This window comes from Gossypium hirsutum, chromosome A07 (genome assembly GCF_007990345.1).
Source record: "Gossypium hirsutum isolate 1008001.06 chromosome A07, Gossypium_hirsutum_v2.1, whole genome shotgun sequence".
Lineage (NCBI taxonomy): Eukaryota > Viridiplantae > Streptophyta > Magnoliopsida > Malvales > Malvaceae > Gossypium > Gossypium hirsutum.
Window position 1 is genome coordinate 4,945,045 of NC_053430.1, and position 24,386 is coordinate 4,969,430.

Sequence of the window (24,386 nt, forward strand, 5' to 3'; positions counted from 1 at the left end):
GAAGGGAAAAATTATCAGCATGTCACAAAACATAAGAAAATAGGGTGTGTAACAACCCAAATTCGCCCGGGCCCATGAAATAAATAAACAAAGTTTGCCGAAACTAAAAAAAAAACAGTCCATTAAATAAGGTCCTTTAAACAGTCCATTTACAAATCCAGATTACATTTAGCCCAATTATAGTTTACTAGCCCAAAACCACTAAGACTTAAACCCAATAACCCGTACCAGACCCAAGTTAGACCCTATGGCCCAATAACGGTGTTTGGCCCGATGCCCAAATAGTTTCAGGAGACCTAGGGTTTCCTGGGAAACCCTAGCAAGCGACACGACCCAATGTCGCGCCGCAATCAGCGCACGGATCGTGCCCCACCGCTGAAGATTGCGTTGTTAACCTGCAAGAAAAGGAAAGGAGCAAGCAATCAGCCAATAAATCAGAATCAGAATCGGGGTTTAATTTTTTAGATTCATTTGTAAACAGTATAAATGGGTGTAAAAAAATAGTTGAGGGGGGAGATACAAATATATACAGAGAATACAAAGATTTTGAAAGAAAATACAGTTTTATTTTTCTACTTTATTTGGATTAGAACTGCACTTTTATTTTATTTTCATTTTTTTCATATATGCATGAAACAAAGAAATACCGAAAGGTTTTTGGGTTATTATTATTATTTTTTTCGTACAAAATATTTTTAAAAAAATAAAAGGAGAAGGATTACCTGTGTTTCTACCAAAAAAGAGAAGTTTTTGGGCCTTCTGACCGCCGTGTGTGGCCGCGCGTGTGGTGGTGCGTGACGTCGGAGCTAGGCCGATCGCTGGCCGGAGCTCAGAAGGCCTTCAGAGGTTTTGAAGGAGTTTTTTGAAAAAACAAATGTTAAAATGAATTTTAGGTTTACAATTAGCTTATATAATATTACCAAAACGACGTCGTTTTTGCTTAATTCGTAAGCATCAAAACGACGCCGTTTAAGCAAAGGATTCGCGCGTTGACCCGTTTACCATTGGAGGATCCGCGCGTTTTATTAAAAGGGATATTTCACTTCCAGGTCCTTCTGCATTTTTATGTTTGTGTAATTTAGTCTAATTACATTTTCTTTTGTTTTTTATTTAGCCTTCAACTTTTGTTTTAATCACAGTTTAGTCCCGAAGCCATTTTAAAGACCTATTTTGAGAACAACGTCGTTTTTGGGGATAAGGAATAATTTCCCAATGAGTCCCTCATTTTTAATGCGTGTTTCAATTCAATCCAAATTTTCATTTATTTGTAATTAGCCCTAGTTTTTTTTAAAAATAATTGATTTTAGTCCTTTTTATATATATTTAATTTATTTTCAAATACTATATGTATTATTTATTTTTTATTCAACATTAGTTATATAAATAATATATATTATTTTATATTATATTATTATATACGTTTGTTATAGATTTTTATTATATATACATTTTACTTTATACATTATTTATCTTACTATATATAAAAATTATTATATATATTTTTATCTAAGTATTATTTATATTCTATTAGACATTTTATCATACATTATGTTATTTCAATATATGTTTTATTCATTATATTATTTTTATTATATATATTAATTGTATTATTTATTATTATGTACATTTTTTTAAAAAACTATTATTAAATAATATATATATCGTTATTAAAAATTTAGTATTTAATATTCTAAAATTTATTATAAAATTTTGTTCTTATTCTACATATTATTTATATAAATGTATTAAGCCATTATATTATATAGTATATCTTTTAAAGAATTATCCTTTATTTATATATGGTTTTTAATTTTTATTTATATTGAATTTATTCTTTTTCTCTAATTTTAGTTATATATTCCTATTGTATTTATTTTTGTATTATTCTGCATTTGTTTGGTACTATTTAATATGTTAATTGTGTTTTATAAATTACTTGTTATTCTTATTTTATTTATTATTTTATATATTTGCATAGAAATTCATGTTGTTATTTTAAGTTATATTCGCATGAAATATTATTGTATATATATTATGCTATTCATTATTCTTTATATTATATTTTTGCATGAAATGATAATGTGTGTATATTTATGTTGTTTAAAATTATATGCATGAAATGTTAAAGTATATTGTGTAATTTATGTCATTATTCGTTATTATATTATATTTGCATGGAATGTTAAAGAAGGTATTATGTAGGTTAATATTGATCCTTTGTAATATGTTAAATGCATCATCACTTTAAAGAATTTTTATATTTCATTTGATCCAAAAAGATTTTTTAAAAAAGACAAGGCAATGTTTTTTGGTAGTTAGGAATTTGGGAAGTAGTGCCCTAACATGCTGGGTTGCGATTTCCCGTTTGTCCAAATGCCTAAAATATCCTCCTAAATAAGTTTTGAAAAATCACAAGATGATTCTGGTTACAAAAGTTTAAGAATATCGTGTCCAATCATGCTGGACGTGATGTTTATATTCTTTTGAAGCAAAGGAATCTTGATTTTTGTTTAAACTCAAAATTATTACGGTTTTAAAAGAGATCTCATTTTTAAGTTCTTTCAAACTCTTAACATTAAGACAAAATTATTCAATTTGGTACCAATTTTGGGCGTTACGAGGGTGCTAACCCTTCCTCGTACGTAACCGACTCCCGAACTCGCTTTCTCATAATTTCGTAGACCAAAATGTTTTATAAAGTGATCCAATCACACTTTAAAAGGTTGGTGTCGACTCTCGTTTTCAAAATACCTCTTCGCCTTCTAAAAGGAGGTTTCGACAGGGTGAAGTTTAATTTACGAGATTTGGGGCAAAAATGTAAATATATGAAAGTTTAGGGGTAAAATTATAATTTTTCTAAAATATGATTTTGGGTTGATTTGAATAATATGGGTCCTAATTAGGCTATATTTAAAATGATAGAGCAAGGAAAATCGAAATTCAGGCTAAAATCGGCAAAATACCAAGTTGTGGACAAAATGGTAAAAATGACCATTTTCACATACGAGGTAAGTTCATATGTAAATATTGTAATATAACCGTTATTTTAAATCATTTAATGCTATTTATACGATATTATGACTGTTATCATGCAATTCTATGCTTTGTGGTTATTGTTGGACAACATGCAAAAATTTTATGAATTATGTGAAAAATGTGAAAGACTATCGAAGTATCGTCATTGGTATTCCAAGGAGAATGGTAAAGGAGTACGAACGAGGAAAGTCCCGTTGAACCTTAGGAATAGATTCGGATATTTGGGCATCCGAACTCGTTGAGTTGAGTCTGAGTTCACTTATGGATGCGAACGTCCGAACTCGTTGAGTTGAGTCCGAGTTCGTGAGATGTAACTAGGCATTCAAGCTCGTTGAGTTGAGTCCGAGTTCACTTATGGATGCGAAAGCCCGAACTCGTTGAGTTGAGTCCGAGTTCGCTTATGGGCGGGTTACATGGTAGCTTGGCTACATATGTGGCACTTATGTGCAAACTTTCCATGTATCCGAGTTATATTCCGATGTGTTCAACGGGTAAAATTCTAGTGAAATAGAAGAATTCTCGAGATGAAAGTGACTAGTTGGTAAGTGTTGTGGAACAGATACTTTGTATAGGTATGTACTTAACCTTCGGGTTGAGACTTCAATATAACAACAATATGGTAAGATCATGAATGAGAAATATGATATGAATACTTTGGTGATATTATGCAAATGTGGACTTCGTATTATTGCATGGTTATGTTACTTGTTATTTACATGTGAACTTACTAAGCATTTATGTTTACTCCCTCCCTTCCATTCCTTGTAGTTTTGACAAGCCGGCTTGGAGACCAAGACGGTCGGAGGCACGCTCACACTATCAACAGACCATCTCGGTATAGTAGCTTGCATATTTTGGGAATATGGCATGTATAGCATTATAATCCTTTTGTGTATATAATCTTATGATATAGCTCATGTATGGCATGGAAATGTTTGAGAATAATTAGCTATTGGAGTGGCTAATCAAGATTATATTTGATAACACGTATGCTTTATGTGTTAACTAATCTATGGAAATCCATAAAATGGTGAAATTGGCTATAAAATAGAATCACACAACAGCAGTGATGTGAGTTTGAAAAATCACTAAAAATATTAGAAATATAATTAGATGATGAATAAAATATGTAATTTAAGCTTAATGAATCTATTTTCATGTGGAAGAAACAAAATAGGTAAAAAAGTTTTATTTTATGATATATTTACGTTTTGGTGAAACAGGGTCAGACCGATTTCTGGATCCCCTGTTCTGAATTTATAAATTCACCATAAATTGTGTAAAAATCATTAGGATTCATATTTTATATTTATGGATTTCTTATTGAGTCTTTTTTTAAGAAAAACAAACGGTATAGTCATTGGTTCTCTGTACAGGAATAAATTTGATTTGTAGTGCACAGGGGTCAGAGTATTCAAACCCTGAAATAGGGGAGACTTTAACTAATAAACTGTACTAATTGGTCTGACCAAAAATTATAGAAAAAAAATTAGTAAGTAGATATCTGAGTCTAGTTTCAGGAAAAATTTACGGAATTGGATTTTGAGTTTTTTAACTTGAGATATGATTTTTTTTAGCGACTATGATACAGTTAGCCAGCTTGTCTGGAAATTCTAAAATAAATTGTTTGAGCTGTTTAATTAATGAATTAAGTCCGTTAACACCTCGTGCTCGACTCCGGCGACAGTCTCCGGTACAGGGGCGTTACATAGGGCAATTATCAGTGATAGGGGTACTCATTTTTGTAATGCTTAATTTGATAAAACCCTTAAGAAATATGGAGTTTACCACAGAACAGCAACCCCTTACCATCCTCAAACTAGTGGACAATTCGAAGTAGCAAACCGAGAGCTTAAACGTATCCTAGAAAAGACTGTGAAGTCAAATAGAAAGGATTGGACAATGAAAGTAGATGATGTTTTATGGGCCTATAGAACCGCTTTTAAGACCCTCATAGGAACATCTCCTTACAGACTTGTTTATGGGAAAAGTTGTCATTTATTGTTTGAACTAGAACACAAGGCATTCTAGGCTATAAAGTTTCTAAACATTGATATCAAACTTCCAGGTGAGAAAATGTTGATGCAGTTGAACGAGCTAAATAAGTGGCGAGCTAATGCATATGAGAATTCACGATTATATAAGGAAGCAACGAAGCTTCGCCATGATGCTCGTTTAAAGCAACACAAGCAATTTGAAGCTGGAGATCTTCTCCTGCTATACAACAAAAAGGCTCAAATTGTTTCTTAGGAAGTTAAAATCAAGATGGTGAGGTCCATTCGTAGTCCAAACCATTTTTCCATATGGCACAATAGAGGTAAATTATCCAACCCACAGCACTTTCAAGGTAAACGGATATCATCTTAAACTTTATAACGGTGACGCTTTTAAAGATAATAGAGATGAGCTACAGCTCCGCGAACCTACCTAAATATGCCCACAAGGTAAAGTCGAGCTTAGACTTCCCACTAAATAAGTTTATTTTTTCTTTCATTTTTTATAGTTTAAATGTAGGTATTTTTGACACACACAACCGGACACATGGGGGTGTCCTAGGCCGTGTGCTCACCACGGGTTGGAAATATGGGCGTGCCCTGAGTCGTGTAAACTCTTAAAGTCTTAGTGATTGACAGTGCCGAACAAGGTGTGGACATACGGGCGTGTCCATGGCCGTATTAAAATAGGACATACATTTTCCCAAGTCAAAGTGACACACAGGCCGATAACTAGCCATGGCCGTGTGATACTATCGTGGGAACCACACGGTCATGAAACACGGGCGTGTCGCAGACTGTGGTTACACTAACTTTAATTTCCCAAAAATTGATAGAAGCACGAAATGTGTTAAATCACCACGGCCGTACGATGCAGCCTTGTAACCCACACAGTCATAAAACACGGGCATGCCTGAGACCGTATAGGCACTTGAGCACACACGTTGAAAATTTCAACAAGTCAGAAAGGAAAACGGGCAGCTCCTACCACCATGCCCAAAAGCTGTGGGCAATCTTGATTACAGAACACGAGGATAGAGTGTATGACACGAGCGTGGGAGAAGAGAATGAAAGAGCACATGGCCGTGTGATGCAGCCGTACACACGGGTGTGTCTACAGGCTATGGACGACACTGACTTAAATCATTAGACCACAAGCACAAATTAAGACCCGTGCGTGTTGGAACTCCACGACCGTGAAAGAAGTGAACAAAAGAGTACACAGACGTGCGATATGGCCGTACGTACCACACGACTTGGATACACGGGCATGTCTAAAGGCCGTGTGTGACACTGACTTAAATTTCACAAAAAACACGGGCTAGGAGTGAGGCACACGGGCATAAGCCACAACTGTTTGGCTCAACATGAGGCCTGCACGATTGTGGCCCCCTTATTTTTAACCCAAACCCTAAATTCTTCTTATTTAAACCCCACTATTCACTCTTTCAGCCCCTTTACTATTCACTTCCCCGAGCCGCCGCAGTCAACAACCCCTTACTCTGGCCACCATTTTTCGACGAGCCACCACACTAAAACCACCCTTCCTCTACCTTATTTTCCCTTTCCCCAAACCCATCCGGCCAAGACTCTTTCTCCAGCACCACTAGCATACACTTCTACCAACTGACCCCCTATTCCGTTGTATCAACCATTCGGCCACCACCGCCCAGCTACAGCCTTTATCGCCATTGGTTAAACTTGTTTCTTATTTATCTTACTTTGTTTCACAGCTATTCTTCTTCTTTTTCTTCTCTATTATTATTATTATTATTATTTGTTTATTCTTACTTATTTTTTTGCCTCTATTTTGCTTCTAATCATTGTTATTTCTTGACTTTTATTATCTAGTTTTCATTCTTTGATGATATTAATTTCTTCATTCCCACAGTTCTAGTCACTAGTATTCTCATACTTATATAGAATTTATTTTGACATTCCCATAAAGTCTTTTAAATTTCGTGTTTCATATAATAGTTTTCTACATTTTATCTGTAAATCTTATTATGCATATTATTCTTACTAGTATTTTTCATTCGGATATTATTTTCATACTTCCCGTTTGTTAGTAAGAATTACATGCATTCTATTTATTTTAATTTCCTTCACATCCTATTCAGTCCGATTTGGAGTTACACCTAGAAATCTACTTTGTTGCCTATGGATGATTTGTCAAAATTGATTTCCTTGCTCCCATCTATAGGATTATTATGACAAATAAACATGGAAAAACCAAAGCCGTAGTCCTCGTTTCTACAAAGCAGAAGGGTCCAGAAGCGACATCCTCAAGCATGACCACTGAGATACGCCATCCCTTTCTACAGTTCCCACCAGGACCTCAGGAGGACCTTTTTCAGATTCTTCGTACAAGACCGCTTGGCGTGGGTCGGTGCATCGATTGGGCTGCATTGGAACAAGTTTATCTTGCTGACTCAGTTCGGGCCCTCTTCGCTACCGCTCTTTGGGACCGTTTCTTCGACATTATTGAGCCGACATACTTGGAGTTCACTTTGGAACTTTGTTCGATATTTCAGTTGCAGACGGTTATGTTAGAGTTCGACGACCCAGGCACAGTCCAGTTCCATCTTGGCGGTCTAGTGCGTCAATTGAGTGTCCTATAATTCGGAGTGGCCTTGGGACTTTATACAAACGAATTTATGGAGGATGACAATTTTTCCCATATTCACCGTCAGATTCATTATTCATCCTCATCCTGTTGGGATGGTCTCTTACCTACAGTAGGAGCCTATGATCCCAGTTGTTCGAAGGCATTAGCTCTCTCCCCAGCCCTACGATACGTTCACGCACTACTTGCCCACACTTTAAAAGGGCGACAAGAGAGTACTAGCATCGTTAATACTCACGACGCATACTTCTTATGGAGCATGAGGAAAGGGTATGTTTTCGATCTCACATACTTCATCACCCTCACCTTTTGCCATCAGACCGAACGACATAGAAAGGGAGTAATCTGCATCGGCTCTTACGTGACTCGTCTAGCTTGACACTTTGGGCTCCTGAACACACTAGCGCAATCCTCATCACTCACACTCATCAGTCAGATGTCCCCACATAGCATCTCAAGTATGTTCCACATGAGGATGATAGAGTGTCGTCGTGGGTTCGATCCTCCTCAATACCGATTAGCACAAGCCATCGATCAGGATGACCCCGAGGATATTACTGGTGATATCCCTTCCTTTCATGAGAACCCACCTTCTCAGCCACCGTCGAGTCATAGACCATTTCATGCGGCTGTTTCATTAAGAGAAATTTCTGACTACCTAGCTCGATTCGAACAATATTACACTCAGCAGTTCAACAGCTCCGCTCAGCGATTCGACAGTATAGAGGCGACTCTATAGCAGATTTGCCAGCATTTCCATATTTCACCTCCAGTACCACCACCTCACGATCCTGCTGCCGATGATGACTTTTGAGTCCATTTATTTTCACTTTGTTTTTCTTTTTCTTTTGTTTTTATTTTTATTTTTATTTCTCATGTTCTAAAAGATTTTTATTAGTATATTTTGAACCCATTAATTATATGGATATTCCTTTATGAGTAACCATAACAACCCCATCAATATAACTCCCTAAAACATTACTGGTGATATCGCAGTTTCAAAAGGTTCAGTCAATTGGTGCTACTCAGGAATATACAAACAACCCTTTGGGGAAAGATAATCCACGACTGCCATGTTCCGCTCGACCACGACCATAGCCACCACGACACCAACCACCACGATAACCTCTTCGCTTGGCACTATAATTGTTGAATCCAACATCTACCACCACCGGAGTATCTTGCCCCACCTTCATCTCTGCCTAGTTACGCATGTACTTCATTTCCAATGCCTATAAATATTCTTTCGCTATTCCAAGGATTACATCCAAATTCAGGGCAGTTTCGCTTCTCCCCCTCTTTTATGATATTATGCTTCTATTGTTATTATCTCTCTTTGTACATTGAAGACAATGTACATCTTAAGTGTGAGGAGATTATTTATATGATTATCAGAAAATCCCTGAATTATATCTTGTTCTCAAATAATTTTCTCATATTACTATTAGAATGAATTTTGATTGATTTATGATTTTTATTAATATGTTTTGGATTAAAACATAGGTAAATGTGCATTGATTATTTAAACTTTAGGACAAGAAAGAATCAAGCATGATAAGTGACTTTTGAGAATTAAAATTGCTAGGTTGTTTCCTTGAATTGAAGAATTATCTTGAAATTTTAAGTTTACAAGATTGACATCAAAAACCCATAATTTTTGTGAGATTTTGAGCCTTTTAGAGCATATATCTTTCTTGCTCACTTTTATTGATGGTTATGAGTGAGTCAATACTGATTTGTTAATTTAGAACTTGCATCGATTATGCATGTCAAGACCATACCTTTGATTTGATATACTGAGATGATAAAGGCACTTAGGTTTTAACCCACTTACCCCATAAAAAGCTTACCCACATAATTGACCCTTAGTGAACCCCTTTAAGCCTTAACCATTGTTTCTTGGTTTTCCCTTTAATGTTAACCCACAACTTAACCCTTTTTAATTCGTTAAGAATTTTTCCCTTTTTATTGACTCTCTTTTTATCGAGATTTGATTTGATTAGTTACCTAACTATGTTCGTTCATTTCAGTTGCTGAATTATTTCTTATTATGTACTTTCCATTATTGTACTTGTTCTTATTCTTAAAAAAAACGTATATTTATATTCATATAATTATATATTGTTAAAACAAGCTTGGATAAGTTAAAGTTATTATATTAAGAAAAAGCTCACTTCATTAGTTTTGGAGAGTTTTAATTTTGGCACTTGTTTGTAATTCAGTAATTAGCTTTATTTTTCTAAGTTTGGTAATTTATTAAATTAACCTCGATTCTAACCCTCTTTTTCAGTCTTTATCCACATCTTTAACCCAAGCCCAATTACAACCTTGTTAAACACCTTTTGATTTGTGTATCATCTCATTTATAGTAGTGGAGATTTGATTTTCATGCAAGCCTATGGTAATAACTTTTCATGTTTGACTATTGAGTGCTTAATTATTGAACCTTAAACACTTTGAGTGATTTGAGTGAATCTTTAGTGAGGATGTCAACCCTTGTCGATTTGGAATTAAAGGTAATTACTTAGATAAAGGGGGATACCTATGATTTTATGATGCTCAACTTGGATTGTTTGAAACTTTAATGTTCTTTTAGTTGAATTCTCAATGTATGATTATCTGTGGATTATTTCGAAACCTTTTTTATAAGAATTATATGTTGAGAAGAATGAATTTTAGATGTGAGTGAGGATTTTGTTTCAGGACAAATGCTTAAGTGTGGGGATATTTGTTAAACCATAATATATACATATTTTTACCCCATGCTTGGCATATTTTTTAGATGATTTATCATAAGATTTAATGAATTTGACGCTCCTAATCCTTTAATTTGATGTTTTATACTTAGGAGAGCTTAAGAAAACGAAAAAAGAAAGAAACAACGGACAAAATGGGCCTAATTCAGTGTTTCACACGGCCTAGGTACTCCCACACTGGTAATCCACACGCCTGTGTATGACATACGGGCTGGCCACACACCCGTGTTTCATGGCCGTGTCAACATTAAACTACATCAAAATTGCATACGGCCTGAGCACCTTCACACGGGTGTGGCACATGGCCGTGTCCCTGTCGAGCCCAAGTCTAATTCTATTCAGAAAAGGATAATTTTGGGCATTCCAAAGTCTATATAAACACCCTAGAAGAGGATCAAAGGGGACACAGAGAGTAGAAGGCAGAGAATGTACATTATAATTGATCGGACAGGTAATTGTACTTTTGAATGTACTCTATTTGCAATAATAAAACTTCAAAAATAATATTTGATTTTCTAGTAATTTTTTTAATTGAGTTGATGTTGAATGGACACATGATACCAATTTAGACACTTATAGAATATAAACATATACTCTGTCACACGTAACATATACATTTGTAAAATATCATAATAAGCTAATGGCTTATTTGTTTAACTGAAAATGGCTTCCGGAAAATGACTTTTGAAAAATGACTTACTTTTCTGGAAAAGTTAATATTTTCTAGTGTTTGGATGAATCTGTGTAAAATATTTTCTATTGTTTGACAAATTTCTTAAATATATTCATAAAAGTTGTTTTCAATGAAACAAACGTACATTTGGGATTTTCTTATCTTTTTATTAATTGAGTTTATTTTATATCTATAAATTTATATTTTACATTGTTTTTGCATATATTAAAAATATTTTGTTAAATTCAAATTCATTACAATGTCATTTTTTAGTTACATGACTGCCAAGTGAGTATTTTTTTATTTAAAAATATGACATCAACAAAATTGACAAAAAAATTTAACAATATCAATAATTGGACTTGATTTTCAAATCTAAAAAGTAGAGGGACTAAGTTCTTGAAAATAAAAGTATAGAGAATAAATTGCAACTTTGTGAAGAGTACATAGACTTATGATATATTTTAACCTTTATATTACAAAATATTTATTATTAAAATATTAACATTTAATATTTTCAATAATATGTGAAGAATATTATTTAAAATCATTATTTTAAAATTTATTGTAAAAATAAAATTGAAATATTAAATAATTTTTAAAATAATAAATTATATTAATAATTTATTATATGACTAAATGTAAATAATTAAATATGGATGTTTAATAATATTAAAAAAATATAATATTTTATGCTAATATTTTAAATATTTTAAATATTTTAAAAATAAAAATAAAATTTATTATCAATATAATGATATGAAGCTTGATATAAGTTAATTTTTATATAAAAATAAAATTATCTATAAAGGAGTTCTTTTTCGAAAAATAACTTATATTTTTCAAGAAAGTCATTTTATGGGAAAAATGACTAATTTTATGTTAATCTGTAAGTTATTTTCCGTTGATCAAACTATTTTCTATGAAACAAATATAAAAAAAATATAAAAAATACTTAAAAAATTTTACATGTAAACAAACTTAGCATAAAATAAAAAATATTTTTACGATATTAAATGCATTCTATGGAATATGCTAAGAATACGAGAGAAGGCATATGTAGAACATGGTCTTAAATTATTTTAAATACTCCTTACTGATCTATAAAGAAAAATATAGGTGTTAAAAATCACTCTCAAATATATCATCAATCATAATTTTATGTTACCTTCTAATCCTTCGCCAAGTTTTCTAATATTATTTCTTTTCCAGATTTTTTTAGTTAAAATTCAGGAAAGTGTGAGAAATAAAAAAACAGTGAATTCAAAATAAATCTCATCTTTTTTTTTTCTCATTTTTTCAAATTTTTCGTCTTTAAGAAAGATATTGTTGCATTTATTTGAATTAATATGGTTTCTATGTTAGGTTAATTATTTTTTAGTTAAATTTAAAAATTATTGCTTTGAGATTTTGTATATTTAGAATTTAATCTCCATATTTTTATTTTTAAAAATTTAGTCTTTTTATTTTTTGAATTTAAGAATTTAGGTCCTGTTATTAATATCATTAAAATTATTTTGTTAAATTTGTTGGTGTCAAGTACCAACTTTTTAAAAAAAAAAATCTTGGTAGCCAAATGAAAAAAAAAGAGCATTGTAATGGACATGAATTTAATAGAGAATTTTAAGGTGTTAATAATTCTTAAAATTCACATTAATATTTTAATTAAAATAAAATATTTAGACTAATTAATGACAATATAAACGTTGAGGTCTCAAATTACATAAAAAAATTAGAGTATAAAATTTAATTTTTAAATTTAAGCATAATGCAGGGGTCAAAATTAAAATTTGATATTTTTATATAATCTAAAAAGATAAAGAGATTAGAATTGAAATTTATCCGTATATTAACAATGTAATAAAAAGTGATGATAGCCCTAGCCCTTCCTTTTATATACATCACCTGGAGTTTAAAAAACTCTACAAATGATTTATGAGATAATTATACCCAAAAAGAAAACAATTAAAAAAAGTAAAAATATTTTAGTAAAATTTTTATTTTGGTCTCAACATGAGAATTTAGTCCATTTAGCATAATTTGTTGTTATTCATTAGTATAAATTTAACACTATTAAAAAAATTTATTAGTCAATTGATGTGGGTTTTTTAAGGTTGAAGCTCGAAATTGTGTGTCATTTAAAAAGTGATATTATAGTTAATAAAATTAATTTTTTAGTGTTTTTAAGTTTCAAAGGAATTTTTTAATGGTGTAAGTGAATTTGATTACGAAATTACAATCAAAAGAAATGATTATATGAAACTGTGATTTCACGTCATCCCTATCTATTTTCAATAGAAGCATGACAAATTATATTTTTATTCCTGATTTTTAGTTTTTTTCTCCTGAAAAAATTTAAATAATCCAACTAAAAAAGCTAAAAATTAGTATGAAAAACTCTTATTGAAAAGGAATAGAAATTGTGTAGAATCACAATTTCATACAATTCCTTCGCTCACAACTAGTAAGAAAATTAAAAAAGTTAAATGCTGAAGTTGAAACAAAACTATTAAGTTGACAACTTTTTTCATAATGATATATGATCACATAAGTTGACAATATATGATCTGCGATCACTTATTGTTGTTATTATGATTTTTTTTTCCTCTAAAGATAGGGGACCATAAACAACCCATACCCTTTAGTTTCCAATAATTTTTAGAGCGAGAGAAATCGAAATCACATGGTTACATGTGACGGGGTGGGGATCTTTTTAAGAAAATATTGGTGTGTGAATTTTTCCATCTTTTAACCCATTTAAACTTGAGGGTTTGTCTAATGATTTTTAAATGTTTGGATTTAAATTTTGTTTCCCTTTCAACAATCTGTAATCTAATCTGGCTGATCATTTGTACCCCACTCAGCACCCACCAGTAGTACTAAAGCTGGCCAATTTTTGAGAGTGAAAATAAATAAATAAACCCAATGTACGCCCCCACCCCTCCTTGCCAGCGTCCTCTTCCCCGTTTTTGTTTCCCTATAAAGCAGCTTCTATGCAGTTTATACATTGCTACCATAGCAATGCTCCATCAAAAGGTCTTGCCTTATTCTTCTTCCTTTTCATCATACTACTCTGTGTTTTTAGGTCATGGAAAAGCCTTCCCACATCACAAGTATTTGAGATCTGGCTATCAAGCAATTTCCACGGAGAAGTCCTGGTCATGCTTTTCCACAGCTTTCTTGAACTTTCTTTGAGTACTAACTCCGTCCTAAGGGAGAAAGAAAAAAAAAACATTTGCTAGCACACCATGGAAGCTCAAGAAAGCTGTGGGAAAACATGATGGCAATTCAGGACTAGGTTTCTCCAACAAAAGAAGGAAGACAAACGCTCTGTTCCTCTTTATCTGCAAACAGACCATGGTACGTAAGCATTATTATTATTATGAAAGTGTTCTCTTTTTGTCTGAATTAAGATGGCAATTTCTTTCAGCTTTTCCTCGGAGAAAAGTTTTGCTGATACTGAATTATATGGTAGGTTCTTTGTACTTTTATTATTATTATTATCTGGTCTCGAAAAGAAAGTGCCTCCGCATATATTATTGAATATAGGGATTTCCAAGCTTCATGCCATGCATGGGCATGGCATGGAGAGAAAATTTTATATCACCTTTTATTCATATATATATATGAAATGGATTAAGTTATTAATGATTTAACCTACATATATCATACCACTTTTTATGTTTTGATATTTGAAGAATAAAATTTTTACACTCACAAACATGAATTTTTACATTCAGTCAACTACTTAATCGCTAAATGTACTAGACTTGTTAAAAACATATAATAATATCATGATATAATGTATGTGTGTGTCTTATATAATGATTGGTGGATTCAGTCCCACATCAGGAAAAAAAATCAAAAAGTTATTTTTCCAAAAATTAAAAGAATAAATAATGTGAAAGAGAGAGAAAAATAAATGAATATGGCGATTTCATTCTTTTTTTTTGTTTTACCCCAGCATTTAAGGATTAGTGAAGTGGAAAGAGCGCGCCGACCTCGGCCCAACACAATCCACGCTCCCATAACTCCCTTTCTCTCTCTCTCTCTCAATAATTTTTATTCATTCTTATTTATAAAATCTTGAATATAAAATTAAAAAATTTTTCATAAAGTTTTTGATGCATGCATCAAAATCTATTCGCATGCTCAATAAGGCCCAACGTAGTGATGGATTAAATCTCTTTAAAGGTCTAATTACTCAATTCGAATAAAAATAAATTTAATTGTACAACAGTTCATGACAAACGAATTTAATAAGTTTTAAAGAGAAAAGATTGGGTTTAAAGAAAATCACAAATTCAATTCTTAAAAATCTTGATTTCAAAATTGAGAATCATGGATGTGAACATGCTTAATTCAATTTTAAAATTCAAAAAAAAAAAGAAAAAAATTAAAAATATTTTATGTTTGGAATTTAGTGCCTAAATTTTCAAATCATAAATTCATTTAATTTTGGAGCCATTCCACAAAATTTCGTGATTTTAGCACGTCAAGAACATCAAGAACTAAGAGATCGAGTTGTTTTGCAGTTTTTTTGGGATTTTGAGTAAACCTAATTTTTTTTTATTTGATTCTTAGTCCTAGAATTTCTTTTGTGTTAGTAGGAATGAAGAAGTTGCACTTTCCTACCTTCGTGTGTCTTAATATATTTTGCGTTGAGCTTTCCTTGACTTCTTAGAGCTTAGGATACATTTTGCTAGCAAATAACCTTCCTTAATTTTGAATATATTTTGAGCTAAATTGAAACTTCGAGAATTAACAAGTTTTGGATTCTTACTTCGTTTTTTTTCTTAATTTGATCCTTAAAATGCTAACCCCTTTTTAAAGTTAACAATGAGGTTTGCTTGTTTGAGTGTTTGTGATTTTAGACCTTTCACTACACCAAAACGGGCTTTTAGCAGCGTTTTTAGCGGCGTTTGAATAAAAAATGCCGCTAAAGATCGAGCATTAGTGACGCTTCCTGGAAAACGCCGCTAACAATAAGCAATAGCGGCGTTTTTTAAAAAGCGCCGCAAAAAACCTAATCCAAAACAACGCAGTTTTGTGAGCTTTGTGGATTTAGCGGCGTTTTTAAGGAAGCGCCGCTAATGCTCAGGGCTTTAGCGGCGTTTTTGAGAAAGCGCCGCAAAAAACATAATCCAAAACGACGCAGTTTTGTGAGCTTTGTGGATTTAGCGGCATTTTTAAGGAAGCGCCGCTAATGCTCAGGGCTTTAGCGGCGTTTTTGAGAAAGCGCCGCAAAAAACCTAATCCAAAACGATGCAGTTTTGTGAGCTTTGTGGATTTAGCGGCGTTTTTAAGGAAGCGCCGCTAATGCTCACGGCTTTAGCGGCGTTTTTAAGATAGCGCCGCAAAAAACCTAATGTAAAACGACGCAGTTTTCGTGAGCTTTCGGGGATTTAGCGGCGTTTTTAAGAAAGCGCCGCTAATACTCAGGGCTTTAGCGGCGTTTTTGGGAAAGCGCCGCAAAAAACCTAATCCAAAACGACGCCGTTTTGTGAGCTTTCGGGGATTTAGCGGCGTTTTTTAGAAAGCGCCGCAAAAAACCTAAGCCAAAACTACACCTTTTTTTGCGCTTTCGGGGATTTAGCGGTGTTTAATTGATTTATTATTTATATTAATTATTTAAAATTGAACTTATTTCTAATTAAATATTTAAAATCTTCAGAAAAAAATAACACGTGGAAATAATTTGAAATAAAACACATGGAAAAATTAAAAGACTATTAGTTAAAATAATTTTAAATTTTTTTGGGTACATGATTACTAATTATTTTTTAATTTATATAATAAAAAATTTCTTATATAATCGTAAAAGAGATATTATTAATTTTAAAATATTGAATTAATTATCACTATAGTTTAGGGTTTTCAATTTAGGGTATATAATTTTATTTAAGATTTAAGGTCGGTTTAAGAGATCATATTTTAAGGTTTTAGTTAGGGAGTATTTATGGATTTAGGGATTATGGATTAATAGGGATTATGGTTTAATTAAGGGTTGGGATTTAAGACTTAGGGGTTAGGGGTTTAGGAGTTAGATGTTAGCTAAGGGTTAAGAGTTAGGGATTTAGGGGCTTAAGGTTTCATGGGTCAAGTTAGGGTTTTGGGTTTTGGGTTTAGATTATTATTATATTTAAAATATGTTATTATGTAGTTGTAAAAGATAATAATAAAATTGTTTAGGGTTTTTAATTAGTTTAGAGTATATGATAAATTTAATATTTAAGGCCGGTTTAGGGGTTCATATTTAAAGGTTTAGGGACTACTACATATATGGATTTAGGGATTATGGATTAGGTATTATGGTTTAATTAAGGGACGTTGGTCGAGATTTAAGGTTTAGGGGTTAAGAGTTTAGGGGTTAGACGTTAGTGGTTAAGAGTTAGGGATTTAGGGTTTAGAGTTTTAGGGGTCGGGTTAGGGTTTTGGGTTTAGATTTTTATTTATATTTTAAATATGTTATTATGTAATTGTAAAAGATGTATAATTTAGGGTTTAAATTATGCCTTGAAAGAGATGTATATAATAGATAGACTTAAATATTTATATCATTTCAATGGTTCATTTAGGGTTTAATAAGGTTAAGGTTTACTTGAGATTTGGAATTTTATACAATTAATTAATGTTTTTATATTTAAAAAAATTGAATCTAAACCATTTGATATATTAAATATTACCATAAATCGAATTAATAAATAAGTTTAAAAAAGTAATAGATTGCTACGGATAATGTAAGTATAATTATTAAATTTGGAGAGGGCCAATTTATAAGAAATAAAATTAAAATACAAAAATAATAATGAAATAAAAACACTAAACTTTTAATTTTATCTAATTTTTATAAATATTACTTAAAAAACTAAAATTTTTAAATTTATCTAATTTTTATAAATATAACTTAAAAAAACCTATGTATTAAAATTTTCCAAAACGGCGCCGTTTCAATAAAGAATTTCATTTATTAGTGGCGTTTTTGTCCAAAATGCCGCAAAAAAATTCTTAATAATATAGACAAAACTGTGTAGTTTTTGGCTACGAATTTAATGGATTTCGCGTCGCTAGGAGAAAAACGCCACTAAAGGTCATCATTAGCGGCGCTACGCTAAAAGCGTCGCAAAATTTCATTGTTTTTTTTTGTTTAAACAAAACGGTGTTGTTTTTTATGAGCATTAGTGGCGCTATTATATAAACGCCGCAAAGTTCGAAAAACTATGTATTAAAAACTATGATTTTTTGTGGCGTTTTTTGTAAAACGCCACAAATACTTTTAAAAGAATCGCGCCATATTATTCCCAAATTTTCGAAATCCCTAATTTCCCCCTGAAACCCCTAACTTTACAAAATGCAGACTTCTACTGTTCCAGGTTAGCTATTCTATTCTACTGTCCTCTGGTTTCAGTTTTTAGTTCTAGGTTTCCTCTTAAAATTCCCTCCCACACACTCTTTTTTGTTCTTTTGTTTTTCATTTTCATGGTTCACACACTTAGAGAGACCCAAACCGACGCTTCGCCAGACACAAATCGTGGGAAGACAAAGTTGTAAAACGAATATAAAGAAAAGGGGGAAGGGGTTGAAAGGTGGCTCCTTCTTGCTTAGTTGTGTTCCAAAATAGATGGGGGCTTTGGCGCCAGCCCTTTCCACTTGGATACCTGAAGATGACCTTCTTTTGAAGAACGCTATTGAGGTACTTGCCTTTTCTTTTCTCCTTCATTGGTTTTTAAGAAAAGGAATAAAATAAAGATTGGGTCTTTTTCATACTTGTTTCAGGAATTGGTTTTACTTGTGGTCTCAATTCGACTTTTTTTCTGTTCGTATTTGCTGTCAACTTGAAGTCTTCTTTGTTTTTCTAGTAGCTAGAAAATAATGCATTTTTTTCTTTTAAATTTCTCGCCCGTTCTATTTCCTTGTTTTATTTATTAGAGTTGCTGAGCTTATTTACGTGTCCTTTTTAGTCTTTTGGATGTATGGCACTGCCACTGTTCTAGTCTTCAAATTCTGGGTTTATTGTGTTAAAACGTGGATTCATTGCAATATAAGTTGGTTGTGTTAAAAAAAATTATACGATTCTTGCATTATGTTTATAAAGTTAGGATATTCATAAGATTATCCTCATGTTGTTGTTGTTTCAGAGGAATTCTATTGCATAATGCCAAAATTTGTCAATAGATAGATTGCTTGTGAGAATGCGATGTAGAAATATTACTAATAAACATGGTTTGCGCTGTGCCAAAGTGTTTCTATTCATGGATGCAAGTAGCTTTTCTAGAACATGAAATGGCATTACTCTGGTTGGTCTGGTAGTGCCCTTATTTGCAAAGAGTGCATGAATATCAACAGGAAAATGGGATCCAAATTGTGCATTTAGCATGAATATCAAGAGGAGCAGCATCCTTAAAGATCCTTTACCTGTAAATGGCTTCAAATAAAGTGTCTGAATATTTGGAAGAATGAATCTTGAAGTTCGTATGAAGATATTGGAAGATAAAGTTGACAACGAAACCATCAACTGGATGATGGAGAACTTTAAACTCTCAGTCAAACAACAGGTAAATTCAATCTTACTTTTAAAAGAACTTGATTACATAGGTAGTAATCTCCAATCACACTCTTAAATAAAGGTTTCATTCACTTCTATAGATTGAGGCTGTTTTAACCAAGGACGAACTTCAACACCTTGCTTTCTTATGCAAATCCGAAGTTGATTCAATTGGTAGGTTAACTGCTGGAATCTTGTGGTTGCTCAAGCTTGAAAAATGTGCCGCTCTCATCACTGAATCATCTAATTCTGAGTCTTCCCTGGTGAACCTTACTAACATTAAAGAACTTAAACAGAAACTGGATAACATGCATAGTTTACTGCTGCAATTGCGGGTTCAAATTTGAATTTCTTTATCAAAAAAATATTTGCTTTTGATCATATATTTTTACTCATTCTTTATGTATATAGTAAACATACTATAATTACATGTCCGAGTATATGAGGTTTATTAAGCATTGATGAAAGAAATTTAGTTGGTGTAATCCGAAATTTTGTTCATGTTTTTTTTACTTAGTTATAAATAAGGTAACAGCTAGTTCAATCAGTTCAATCATCGGATTTTAATTATTTTTGAGAATTTTTTTAAAAAAAATTGAGGTTTTTTCATTATATTTTAGTTCATTTTCATCCTTTGTTTTTTGAAAAAAAATTATGATATTTTTTTATGCATTGCTTGAAGTAATTTTAAAATTTTGGGGGGTTAAAAGTAAAATTTTAACAAAATTTAACGAAATTGAGAGATTAAAATTGATATTATTCCATTTAACGAAAGGTGTAAGGCCATTGTTTGCCCCTAAGCATATATTCTGAATATATTCATAGACATTCATATATCCAAATGAAAATATTAATCTTTATAATAAAAAAATTGAAAAAATAATTAATCAACTTTATCTTCCAAAGTGTTTCTATTCGTCCTATGAATTGTGTTTCTACTTTATTGAACCCTGTTTCAGTCTATTTCTTTGTACCCTTTTGCAGGCTGGTGCTTCTTTGGAATCTCTTGCTAAGGGTACTAAGAACTCAATGGGCTTGTCAACAATTGCACTGAATTGCACAGAAGGTGGTCATATTTATTTTCTTTATGAAAATTTTCTTCGCTTCATTTTCTTTGATATTTTATTTTGTTTTTTTAGTATTTTTTCCTCTTTATTTTGATTTTAATTTTTTTTCATATTTGAAGAATCTTCTATTGTTTTCTATATACTCATTTCTTGATCGGAGTTTGGTTTTAATTTATGTCAGTTTGAATGTCCCAGCAGTAGTGACAGTGGCTTGTGGTTTTTCATAATTTTATTGTTAAACTCTTCTAATTTCTTTAAAAAAATAAAAGAAATGTATAGTATATTTTAGTCGCTGATATTTTGTTTGAAAATTTATCTAATCTCCTTTGTACTTAATTTTTTCTATTGTTGGTCGGGATCCACTTATTGAGGTGTTTGTCGACAACCCTCCGGATTATTTTCTTTTACATAAAGCAACTAACCTTTTCCCACTAACCTTTTCCCACACCTAATCTGTTTTAAGTTCTTCATGATTGAACTTGAATGTTTCATGGTATGTAAGCTGATCAAGGTATAATAACGCATAGACTGAGAGTCCAGTCATGTTGGCTTCATATTTGGTGGCAAATTCCGTAAATAGTATTATGTTTTCTAAACAGGGATTCATTAGTACTTTGTAGTTTGTATAAGTGACATTCTAATTTTGTCCATGATTTCTTTGTTTACTGTAAATGTTTTAATATGCTTTTCTCTTGCCGTCTATCATTTTCCCCTTTTGCAGGTAGCTATTAGTTTGGAGAAGGCCGCATTATCTGACGAATATTTTATTAAGAGGAAGCTTTATCCAAATGTTGATTTCTATTTTGGGTTAATATATCGGTAAGATAAGATTAATTTCACTGCTCACTTTGAGAAACTAGACGAATGTATAAGATATATTTTAGATGTTAGACCAGTGACAATTGAGGTTTTATTCAATAGGGCCATGGGATTTCCACCAGAGTTCTTCACTGTGTTATTTGCAATCCCTCGAATGGCTGGGTACTTGGCACACTGGCACGAGTCTCTAGATGATCCCGATACAAAGATAATAAGACCCCAACAGGTCAGTCAATACTTCAGGACTCAAAACCTATTTTATTATAATTATACTTATGATCATGACTGTGGAACCGAAATAAGCAACGAGGCATGTTATTTTCTTCTAGTGTAGTGTGATTCCATATTCTTGGTTGGGAAAATCCCTACCAACTTTGACTTGCTATGCTGCTATGTTTTATCTGGTACTCAATAAAAACCCTAAATAGTTAGCTATGAATTTTTCTGCTTTTTTTCTCAGCATCCAAAAGTATAGTTCTTTTTTTTTATCATTTATTTTAGGTGAACGATTGTAGTAGATCTCATGGGAATTTAGTTTAATTGATGAATGCTACTGTGGTATAACAGCAAAAATTGTGAGAGTGAAGGAGGGGGAAAGAAGATGAAAGCAAAAAGGAAACTTGGTGATAGTGTAGACGTAAAACGGGACTTAAAACGGCAGAGGGTTGTGGATTCACCATCTTCACCTCCTGAAGAGTCACTGTGCCTTATAATGACGATGAAGATGATGAAAGGAGAGCATTGAATCACATAGGCAGCAGAGAAGAAGATGGTCACAGAGTTGAAAGTGAAGAAGAAGATGATGAAGATGAAGATGAAGATGATCCATTTCAGTTTAATTTCAAAGGGTTTTTGAATTTCCATTTTAGTCTATAAATTTTACATTTTGAACTTGTGCATTTTTTTTTTGCAATCAATTAGTTGCACTATTTGAACTTGTAATTTTGCTATTTAAATATTAACATAATTTTTCAATATTTTGACTAAAAAAATAATTTATTATATGATTAAATACTATCTTTTTAACTAAAAGTATATATTTAATACTAATTAATTTTTTATATTAATAATGTTTTATTTTAATATTTAATATTTCTAAATGTTTTTTAAAAGTTAGTGGCGTTTTTTCATAAACGCTGCCAAAGAATGGTGTTTTTAGCGGCGTTTGTAATCAAAGCGTCGCTAAAGGTCTTTGATCTATAGTGGCGTTTGTGGTAAAAGCGTCGCTAAAGGTCTTGAGCTATAGTGGCGTTTGTTAGAAAAGCGCCGCTAAAGATCCCAAGCTATAGCGGCGTTTGTTAGAAAAGCGCCGCTAAAGATCCTGATCTATAGCGGCGTTTATTTCTAAAAACGCCGCAAAAGTTTGCGGCGATCACAACAGTGGCATTTTTTGCAGCGCTTTCAAAAATGCCGCAAATACTTTTAGCGGCGCTAAAAAGCGCCGCTAAAGGTATTAAAAAACGCCGCTAAAAATCTGTTTTGGTGTAGTGTTTATCACAATGGTTGGCAATACACGTAACTGTTATTATGAGAAAGTAGAAAAGAAAAGTCACCACTTACCTTGAAAGACGTGGCTAGTATGTGCATTAAAAATACAAATGATCTGAATGAATTGAAAGATGAGCTTGAATGGAAATTTTTAAATACCGATACTTAAATTGACAATCTTACACTTGGGATGTGTCCTATGCAATGCAGTATGAATGAACAATTTCGTGTTCTTTCTCATCAACAGCATAATTCATCTCATTCAAATCATAATACTGAAATTGCTCCTCGTTGTGGTCGTAACACTCGTACTAATACTTTTGATGATAAGATTACAAATGCTCGTAATTTATAGTCTCCTTTGGTAAAACCGAATATTTCTATTCTTTCTTTTTAAGGTAAACAAGATCCGGATGCTTACTACAAGTGGGAACGAGGAGTTCAATTGATGCTTGCTTATTATCACTGTCTAGATGATGAGAAAGTACACTTAGCAGCACCTGAATTCATCAATTATGCCCTAAATTGGTGGACTCAACTTTCAGTGAACCAGTGTCAAAACCTTGAATGTTTGATCAACACATGGGATTAGATGAAACATGTCATGACAAAACAATTTGTGCCTTCTGTCTACCATCATTAGAATCATAAGAAACCTCAACGTCTCACACAAGGTACGAAATATATTGATGAATATTTTAAAGGGATGGAAATATTATTGATATTCGTGCTTAACTTACATGAGGATGAGGATGTTTCTATGGTACAAATTTAAATTGGGTTAAATTAGAATATCCAGCACTTACTTGAAGTACAGAACACACTTTTTTGCGGCGTTTTTAGCGGCGTTTTTCTAAAAGCGCCGCTATAGATCGAGCATTAGCGGCGCTTTTATAAAAAACGCCGCAAATGTCCTATCTATAGTGGCGTTTGTTTAGAAACGCCGCTAATAATTTCAGCAAAACGCAGTCGTTTCCTTTCGGCCCTTAGTTTCATTAGCGGCGTTTTCAAAAAACGCCACTAAAGGTTGAGTATTAGCGGCGTTTTCCTAAAACGCCGCAAAAAAAACAGCAAGACGCTGTCGTTTTGTTTTAAACCTTAGTGACATTAGCCGCGTTTTTAAAAAAATGCTGCTATAGGTCTAGTATTAGCGGCGTTTCTTATAAAAACGCCGCAAAAAGTATTTTATGTATATATTTATTATTTAAATGGTTTATTTATATTTATATTGATTAAAATACAATTTATTTTCAATTGAATATTTAAATTCTTCAGAAAAAACTAATGACATGTAGAAAAAAATTTGAAAATTTGAAAATAAAAAAATATATGTTAAAAATGAAAAATTAAAATACTATTATTTAAAATAATTTTAAAGCTTT

At 32.2% G+C, this 24,386-nt stretch overlaps 1 long non-coding RNA gene across 2 annotated transcripts; it reads left to right on the forward strand.

The window, feature by feature from the left end:
* Positions 1 to 18,029: 18,029 nt before the first annotated feature.
* LOC107946453 (uncharacterized) lies at positions 18,030 to 22,130 on the forward strand. Of its 2 annotated transcripts, XR_005930238.1 has the most exons (8): positions 18,030 to 18,458; positions 18,582 to 18,778; positions 19,432 to 19,640; positions 19,732 to 19,804; positions 20,615 to 20,696; positions 21,419 to 21,516; positions 21,619 to 21,742; positions 22,084 to 22,130. It is a non-coding gene; the product is annotated as an uncharacterized lncRNA (long non-coding RNA). The 2 variants fall into 2 exon arrangements; XR_005930237.1 differs by having other exon boundaries at positions 18,032 to 18,778.
* The last annotated feature ends 2,256 nt before the right edge of the window (positions 22,131 to 24,386 follow it).